Genomic DNA, 7396 nt, shown 5'->3' with positions numbered 1-7396 from the left:
CTGCTTGCTCTGCTCTCTCTGCTCTCTCTCTGATCTCTCAGCCTTCTCTCTGCTCTCTCTCTGCTCTCTCTCTGCTTTCTGCCCTATCTGCCCTCTCCGGTCTCTCTCTCTGATATCTGCTTTCCCTGCTCTCTCTCTCTGCTCACTCTCTGCTTGCTCTCTCTGCTCTCTCTGCTCTCTCTTTGCTCTCTGCTGTCTCTGGTCTCTCTCTGCTCTCTCTGCTCTCTCTCTGATCTCCCAGCCTGCTCTCTGCTTTCTCTCTCTCTCTCTGCTCTCAATCTGCTCTCTCACTCTGTTCTCTGCTCTCTCGCTCTGCTCTCTCTGCTATCTGCTCTCTCTCTGTTCTCTGCTCTCTCTTTTCTCTGCTCTCTCTGCTCTCTCTTTGCTCTCTCTCTGCTCTCTCTGTTCTCTGCTCGATCTCTGCTCTCTTTGCTCTCTGCTCGCTCTCTGCTCTCTTTGCTCTCTCTGCTCTTTCTCTCTGCTTTCTCTGCTCTCTCTGCTCTCTCTCTCTGCTCTCTGCTCTCTCTCTCTGCTCTCTCTGTTCTCTCTCTCTGCTTTCTGCCCTCTCTGCCCTCTCTGCTCTCTCTCTCTCTTATATCTGCTTTCCCTGCTCTCTCTCTGCTCAATCTCTGCTTGCTCTCTGTGCTCTCTCTGCTCTCTCTCTGATCTCTCAGCCTGCTCTCTGCTCTCTCTCTCTGCTCTCAATCTGCTCTCTCAGCCTGCTCTCTGCTCTATATCTCTCTCTGCTCTCAATCTGCTCTCTCAGCCTGCTCTCTGCTCTGCTCTCTCTCTGACTCTCTGCTCTCTCTGCTCTCTGCTCTCTTGCTCTGCTCCCTCAGCCTGCTCTTTGCACTCTCTCTCTCTGCTCTCCCTGCTCTCTCAGCCTGCTCTCTGCTCTCTCTCTGCTCTCTGCTCTCTCTGTTCGCTCTCTCTGATCTCTTCTCTGCTCTCTCTCCTCTCTGCTCTATCTCTCTGCTCTCTCTGCACTCACTCTCTCTGCTCTCTCTCTCTCTCTGCTCTCCCTGCTCTCTCAGCCTGCTCTCTGCTCTCTCTCTGCTCTCTGCTCTCTCTGCTCGCTCTCTCTGATCTCTTCTCTTCTCTGCTCTCTCTCCTCTCTGCTCTCTCTATCTCTCTGCTCTCTCTGCACTCACTCTCTCTGCTCTCTCTCTCTGCTCTCTGCTTTTCCTGCTCTCTATGCTCTGTTCTCTCTGATCTCTCTGTTCTCTGCTCTCTCTGCTCTCTCTTCCCTCTCTCTGCTCTCTTCGCACTCTCTGCTCTCTGCTCTCTCTCTCTGCTATCTCTCTCTGCTCTCTCTGTTCTCTGCTCTCTCTGCTCTCTCTTCTCTCTCTCTGCTCTCTTCTCACTCTCTGCTCTCTGCTCTCTCTCTGTTCTCTCTCTCTGTTCTCTGCTCTCTCTCTCTGCTCTCTGCTCTCTCACTCTGCTCTCTCACCCTGCTCTCTGCTCTCTCTGCTCTCTCTGCTTTCTCTCTCTCTGCTCTCAATCTGCTCTCTCAGCCTGCTCTTTGCTCTCTCTCTCTCTGCTCTCTCTCTCACTCTCTGCTCTCTCTGCTCTCTGCTCTCTTGCTCTGCTCTCTCAGCCTGCTCTTTGCTTTCTCTCTCTCTGCTCCCTCTCTGCTCTCTCAGCCTGCTCTCTGCTCTCCCTCTGCTCTCTCTGCTCTCTCTCTGCTCTCTTCTCTGCTCTCTCTCTCTCCTCTCTGCTCTCTCATCTCTCTGCTCTCTCTGCACTCACTCTCTCTGCTCTCTCACTCTGCTCTCTCACCCTGCCCTCTGCTCTCTCTGCTCTCTCTATGCTTTTTCTCTCTGCTCTCAATCTGCTCTTTCAGCCAACTCTCTCTCTTCTCTCTGTTCTCTGCTCTCTCACTCCGTTCTCTGCTCTCTGCTATCTGCTCTCTGCTCTCTGCTCTCTCTCTCTGTTCTCTGCTCTCTCTGCTCTCTGCTCGCTCTCTGCTCTCTCTGCCCTCTTTCTCTGCTCTCTCTGCTTTCTCTGCTCTCTCTCTCTCTGCTCTCTGCTCTATCTCTCTCTGCTCTCTCTGCTCTCTCTCTCTGCTCTCTCTCTGCTTTCTGCCCTCTCTGCCCTCTCTGCCCTCTCTGCTCTCTCTCTCTGATATCTGCTTTCCCTGCTCTCTCTCTGCTCACTCTCTGCTTGCTCTCTGTGCTCTCTCTGCTCTCTCTCTGATCTCTCAGCCTGCTCTCTGCTCTCTCTCTCTCTCTGCTCTCAATCTGCTCTCTCAGCCTGCTCTCTGCTCTGCTCTCTCTCTGCTCTCTCTCTCACTCTCTGCTCTCTGCTCTCTTGCTCTGCTCTCTCAGCCTGCTCTTTGCTCTCTCTCTCTGCTCTCTCTCTGCTCTTTCAGCCTGCTCTCTCTGCTCTCTCTCTCTGCTCTCTCTCCTCTCTGCTCTCTCTATCTCTCTGCTCTCTCTGCACTTACTCTCTCTGCTCTCTCTCTCTGCTCTCTGCTTTTCCTGCTCTCTATGCTCTGTTCTCTCTAGTCTCTCTGTTCTCGGCTCTCTCTGCTCTCTCTTCTCTCTCTCTGCTCTCGGCTCTCTCTCTCTCTGCTACCTCTCTCTGCTTTCTCTGTTCTCTGCTCTCTCTGCTCTCTCTTCTCTCTCTCTGCTCTCTTCTCACTCTCTGCTCTCTGCTCTCTCTGTTCTCTGCTCTCTCTGTTCTCTGCTCTCTCTGTTCTCTCTCTCTGTTCTCTGCTCTCTCTCTCTGCTCTCTGCTCTCTCGCTCTGCTCTCTCACCCTGCTCTCTGCTCTCTGCTCTCTCTCTGCTTTCTCTGCTCTCTGCTCTCTCTCTGCACCTTCTGCACTCTCTCTCTGCTCTCTCTCTCTCTGCTCTCAGCCTGCTCTCTCTCTGCTCTCTGCTCTCTCTCTCTGTTCTCTGCTCTCTCTCTGCTCTCTGCTCTCTCTCTGCTCTCTGCTCTCTGCTCGCTCTCTCTGCTTTCTGCCCTCTCTGCCCTCTCTGCTCTCTCTCTCTGATATCTGCTTTCCCTGCTCTCTCTCTGCTCACTCTCTGCTCACTCTCTGCTTGCTCTCTCTGCTCTCTGCTGTCTCTGGTCTCTCCCTCTGCTCTCTCTCTGATGTCTCAGCCTGCAGGGAACAGAGCATCAAGGTACATTCAAATCTGACCTCCGCCTGAAGCTAAGGGTGAAGGAACACTGTGGAAACTAAAAAGGTCTGTGTATGGCCTGCCAGGTGCATCACTATACTGGTACAGCAAAGTCAAGGCAACAGTGCTGAGTACAGGTGGAAAAATGTCACAAGTGTATCCTGCAGATTTCTATTGGCTTGACTGGAGTACTTGCCTGTCATGTTGATGACTTCATCTGGGGTGGCTCACAGACCTTTGCTACAACTGTGATTCCACACCTCAAAGCTGTTTTCCTGGTCGACCACAAAGGAGCAGCTTGCTGACTGTCTGACTGAAAAGGGAGCATCCAGTCTTGTGCTCCTAAAGGCACTCAGTAATGGAAAGTGGCAGCTTGAGTAATACAAATATAAACTGAGTCACACAACCCATTTGTAATGAGGAAGTTAAATAATACTTGGGACATTTCATTATTTAGTTGTTTTATTTGTCTTTAAAGAAAAGTGGGAGATTGTTAAGTTCATGTTTTAAGTCTCCCTATATTTATGTTACTACGGTGATATCACTCTGTTATTAGTACGCCTGGGAGTCTCAGTGTTGATGGACCTGGCCTGAGTGCTATGGTAACCATGGTAACCATGTATTGTGGTAATACGGTTTAGTAAACGTTGTTCAACTGAAACATAGTCGTTGTGTCATTTTAAGTTAACATTGGTAACAGAGGAGGGTTAATAACTACAATGTGCCTCCTCACTTCTCACCAGAAGAATATCATTTTAGAGTTAACATTGGTAACAGAGGAGGGTTAATAACTACAATGTGCCTCCTCACTTCTACCAGAAGAGGTTGTATGAACGTTGGAAAAATGAACTTGGAATCTGGACACTGGTTACTAATCTGGATAAGAAAAAGCAAGTACTTCGGTGGTATTATCGCTGGAAGGAAGAGCGAGAGATACAGCACTGGAAATATCCCTGGAGGATTTGAACAAGGATGACGGTATGGGAACTTTGATCAGAGCACTGGATTCTGTGTTTCTTAAAGAAGAGAAAGGCCGTGCCTACGAGGCATATTCAAACTTTGAGTGAACACTGTTTACTCAATACAATCTAATTCTGATACCTCACTGTCAAAATAGATATGGTGTGGACTGTATACTCAATACAATCTAAATCTGATACCTCACTGTCTGTCTTTTGACTGATACTGCTTTTTAAACTGGTCTGGTCAGTCTACTCAAATATTTGTACAATAAATGTTTCTATCTACAAGCAATAATTTGATAGTTTGTCAATTCTAATAATGATACATTTATTAATTTATGAATAGATATGGAAGGTTTCAGGACACTGATATATCTGAATATGATGAAAAATTATACTGCCACTATTTTCACCACCAAAGAATAGCAGTGTGATTTTAATATGATTTGACTCTTTGCAGGCTGTCACGCTGTCTAGTCACAGAGGAAGGCTGTGCTTCTCTGGTCTCAGCTCTGAGGTCAAACCCCTCACACCTGAGAGAGCTGGACCTGAGTAACAATGACCTGAAGGATTCAGGAGTGAAGCTGCTCTCTGCTGGACTGGGGAATCCCCACTGTAAACTGGAGACTGAGCTCAGTATTCCTGTAGTTGGTCAACAAGTGATAACTGTTCACCAGATCCACATGTGTTTACCAGGAACACATAGCATTTTTTTTTTGTACTGGCCCTCCGTGGGAAACAAACCCACAACTCTGGCATTGCTAACACCATGCTGTACCAACTGAGCCACAGGGAAGGCTAGTTAATGGTGAGAGTTTAGCATGTTATGTAGCCTCTGTTATTGGTAATGGTGAGAGGTTAGCATGTTTTGTTGTATCCTCTGTTATTGGTAATGGTGAGAGGTTAGCATGTTTTGTTGTAGCCTCTGTTATTGGTAATGGTGAGAGGTTAGCATGTTTTGTTGTAGCCTCTGTTATTGGTAATGGTGAGAGGTTAGCATGTTTTGTTGTAGTCTCTGTTATTGGTAATGGTGAGAGGTTAGTATGTTTTGTTGTAGTCTATGTAATTCTCATTATGAGAAGAATATGGGACCAAATACTATACTTTTGACTACTTTAATACACTAAGTGAATTGGTCAGAATACTTATGACTTCTTCAAATAGGGGGGACTAGATACATCAAGTGATTTTATTTTTCTAAATGGTGAAACAGATATGTATTAAAATACCCTCAAATAAAAGGTGACATTATATACTGTCACCTCATATGAAACATTTGATCTGAAATCCAAAATGTTGGAGTATAGAGCCACATTTAAAATTTTAGCTTCACTGTCAAAATAGATATGTTGTGGACTGTATACTCAATACAATCTAAATCTGATACCTCACTGTCTGTCTTCTGACTGATACTGCTTTTTAAACTGGTCTGCTCAGTCTACTCAAATATTTATAATATACATTCTCTAAAATTACATTCTCTCTACAAGTAATATTATTATTTATAATAATGATACATTCATTTATTTATGAATAGATATGGCAGGTTACAGGACACTGATGTATGTGTATTTGTTGAAAAATATACCTCCATTATTTTATGATTTGACTCTTTGCAGGCTGTCAGGCTGTCTAGTCACAGAGGAAGGCTGTGCTTCTCTGGTCTCAGCTCTGAGGTCAAACCCCTCACACCTGAGAGAGCTGGACCTGAGCTACAATCACCCAGGAGACTCAGGAGTCAGACTGCTCTCTGCTGGACTGGAGGATCCACACTGTAGACTGGAGAAACTCAAGTATGTAGAGGGTTTATGTCAATGTTCATATCAGACATGTTTGACTTATCAGGCTAGTTAAGACAAACATTCTTTCCACCACTTGGATAAAGTTATATGTTACTGTGTGTGTGTGTGTGTGTGTGTGTGTGTGTGTGCGTGTGTGTGTGTGTGTGTGTGTGAGTTCAGGTGTATCCCTCAATGACTGTCTGTTCTTCTGCTTACTGCTACAGTGTGGAACATGGTGGAGAGAACACAATGAAACCTGGGCTCAAAAAGTGAAGAAAATGTGAGTGTTGACTTCTTCAATTTGTGTGTGTGTGGCGCGTTCTGTTACATTAGAAATGTGTGTTCATGCATAATGTGTGTGTGTGTGTGTGTGTGTGTGTGTGTGTGTGTGTGTGTGTGTGTGTGTGTGTGTGTGTGTGTGTGTGTGTGTGTGTGTGTGTGTGTGTGTGTGTGTGTGTGTAATTATTGGGAATAAGTGTGTTTTATATTACCATACAGTATAACATATGATCATTCAACAAGTCTCAAGTTACCTTAACTTCTCCTTTTGATACCTAGTAACATCTACATTAAATGAATTAGTGAAAAGTGAGTTAACATTCTAATGTGAATGATGATGATTTCTAATATTGTGTCTGGTTTCATCCATCAGATGTCTGTGATCTCACACTGGACCTAAACACAGTAAACAGACACCTCTCTCTGTCTGAGAACAGAAAGGTGACATGGAGGACAGAGGAGCAGCCGTATCCTGATCACCCAGAGAGATTTGAGGACTGTAGACAGGTGCTGCGTAGAGAGGGTCTGACTGGGCGCTGTTACTGGGACGTAGAGTGGAGTGGGAGAGGGGCTGATATAGGAGTGACATATAAAGGAATCAGCAGGAGAGAAGAGGTTAACCTCTATGGGCTAGGTGGGACGCTAGCGTCCCCCCCGTGGTGCACTCCATCAACAGCAGGTGCATTTCAAGAGCGGCAAATTTGAAACCAAATAAATGTCAAAATTCAAATTTTTCAAACATACAACTATCTTACACCCTTTGAAAGATAAACATCTCCTTAATCTAACCACGTTGTCCGATTTCAAAAAGGTTTTACGGCGAAAGCATAAAGTTAGATTATGTTAGGAGAGTACATTGACAATAGCTGTGTGTAATGTTTTGTCAATTCAAAGACAGGGTCACCAAAACCATAAAACCAGCTAAAATGATGCACTAACCTTTTACAATCTCCATCAGATGACACTCCTAGGACATTATGTTAGACAATGCATGCATTTTTAGTTCTATCAAGTTCATATTTATATCCAAAAACAGCGTTTTACTATGGCATTGATGTTGAGGAAATCGTTTCCCTCCAATAACCGGCAGTCAAGTCAGCACCACAAATTAAATAATTAAAATTAGAAAACATTGGTAAAATATTATATTGTCATTTAAAGAATTATAGATTTACATCTCTTGAACGCAATCAACTTGCCAGATTTAAAAATAACCTTACTGGGAAATCACACTTTGCAATAATCTGA

At 45.2% G+C, this 7396-nt stretch overlaps 1 long non-coding RNA gene across 1 annotated transcript; it reads left to right on the top strand.

Annotated features, from left to right (window-relative positions):
* Positions 1-3137: 3137 nt before the first annotated feature.
* LOC145879746 (uncharacterized) lies at positions 3138-7156 on the top strand. The gene is made up of 3 exons (XR_014392506.1): positions 3138-5881; positions 6094-6149; positions 6522-7156. It is a non-coding gene; the product is annotated as an uncharacterized LOC145879746 (long non-coding RNA).
* The last annotated feature ends 240 nt before the right edge of the window (positions 7157-7396 follow it).

The sequence above is a fragment of the Salmo salar genome, chromosome 06 (genome assembly GCF_965601325.2).
Source record: "Salmo salar chromosome 06, fSalSal1, whole genome shotgun sequence".
Classification (NCBI taxonomy): domain Eukaryota; kingdom Metazoa; phylum Chordata; class Actinopteri; order Salmoniformes; family Salmonidae; genus Salmo; species Salmo salar.
The sequence above is the reverse complement of the archived record's forward strand: the minus strand, read 5'-3'. Positions and strand labels throughout refer to the sequence as shown.